Genomic DNA, 2036 nt, shown 5'->3' on the forward strand with positions numbered 1-2036 from the left:
TGGTTGGCCAAAAAGGGCGTATGCGTTTTTTCCTGAATATATTCAGGAAAAAACGCATACGCCCTTTTTGGCCAAGTGCATCATTGTGGACGTTCTGCCTCTTTTCCTATGCTTTCAATGCAATTCCAGTCTACCTCCTGAAATCGGTTTCCTGCAATTCTGCCCCGCTTTCAAGTCCTCTTGGCAGCCTTACTTCAGTCTATTTTTGGACGATAGCTGTCATTTATAACTCTGCAGGTTTGTGAATTACAGTGCCCCTGAGCTCCTTTCTTTAACTCGCTTTCTTGTGACCTGGCCGCAACACCGCAGGATGTCTTCAGGCCCTAATCTGGTTCTGGCACGGCACGCTGAGCCTTTGGTTAATTCTTCTTCCTGGTGGGAAATGAGAGTTAAATTTGCCCATCCAGACACCTCCAGCAAGTCTCTCATTGCTTCTCGCTATTCCTGTTCATCTTCCACAGAAATTGCAAACTGGGCCAAACAGGAGGTTAAAGGGACTGACTCTCCAAGTCGGGAGAGTGTTAGTAAAGCGTCTGGAATGTTGCACCCGAGTACCAGGGGAGGAAAACTGAGACATATTTGAACACGTCTCCCGTTCACATAGTTGATCATACTCTGGGTTCCACATGCATGTTTTAGCTGAAGGAAGAATACCTTAAACCTGGAGAGTTGAGACCCGTGTAATGGGTACCATGCAATATGACTTCAAAGGGTCTTCATTTGCTCACTGAACCTCTCCAATCCTATCACTGCTGCGTTTATGCCCCTGTACACACGCTTGATTCTCTTTTGGAGACATAGCAATCCATAGGTTTTAAGATACTTACTAGTCAGGTACATTCTTAGACGTTTAATATGGGGTTTTGAGTCCATTTCGTTGGGCAAGGAGTAGCTCTTGTCTATTCCATATTTGGCTTAAGGAACTTTATCTGTGCTCATTTCAATCTCTGGTTTTATGCAGCACCCCAACTCACCTTTCCCCTTAAGCAAGCATAAGTTGGTTTTCTAAATTTGAGACCCTGTTCTGTTTTGGAATGCAGTTCCTGTGTAGCCAAGTTTACATTCCGTGTATTAGTGATATCTTATGATGTTTCTTTTTCTGTGTGACTTATTTCAGTTAGAATCATCGTACCTGAATCCACTCATTATGCTGCTACGGGCCTGATGACATAGATTTCATTGCTGAGTGATACTGCATTGTACGTAAGTACCACAAGTTCTTTATCCATTTTTCAGTTTCTGTGATATTGAACTTGTACGGTAAACGAGGTTCTTGTAAACGGAGGCGTCCCAAACTTTGGGGTGGCTGTGTCTTTTTGATTTTAATTTCCCTAAGCTATAGGACCATTAGTGGAAGTGCCCTAGGCTCTGTTGCTTTGTTTTTTAGATGTTTCAGGAAACACCATACACTTCTCCTGAGTGTCTGTTGGCAATTTACATCCCGCCCATCAGCATAACAAGGCTCCCAGTTCTCCATGGCCTGTCCTGCCTTTCTGGATTTTACACTTTTTTCAGATGGCCCTTTTGACCGGGGAGAAGTGAGACTTCATTGTAGTGCAGATTTCCTTTGCAAGTTTGCTTGGTTGGCCAAAAAGGGCGTATGCGTTTTTTCCTGAATATATTCAGGAAAAAACGCATACGCCCTTTTTGGCCAAGTGCATCATTGTGGACGTTCTGCCTCTTTTCCTATGCTTTCAATGCAATTCCAGTCTACCTCCTGAAATCGGTTTCCTGCAATTCTGCCCCGCTTTCAAGTCCTCTTGGCAGCCTTACTTCAGTATATTTTTGGACGATAGCTGTCATTTATAACTCTGCAGGTTTGTGAATTACAGTGCCCGTGAGCTCCTTTCTTCAACTCGCTTTCTTGTGACCTGGCCGCAAAACCGCAGGATGGCTTCAGGCCCTAATCTGGTTCTGGCACGGCAAGCTGAGCCTTTGGTTAATTCCTCTTCCTGGTGGGAAATGAGAGTTAAATTTGCCCATCCAGACACCTCCAGCTAGTCTCTCATTGGTTCTCGCTATTCCTGTTCATCTTC

The sequence above is a fragment of the Stenella coeruleoalba genome (genome assembly GCF_951394435.1).
Source record: "Stenella coeruleoalba genome assembly, contig: scaffold_294, whole genome shotgun sequence".
Lineage (NCBI taxonomy): Eukaryota > Metazoa > Chordata > Mammalia > Artiodactyla > Delphinidae > Stenella > Stenella coeruleoalba.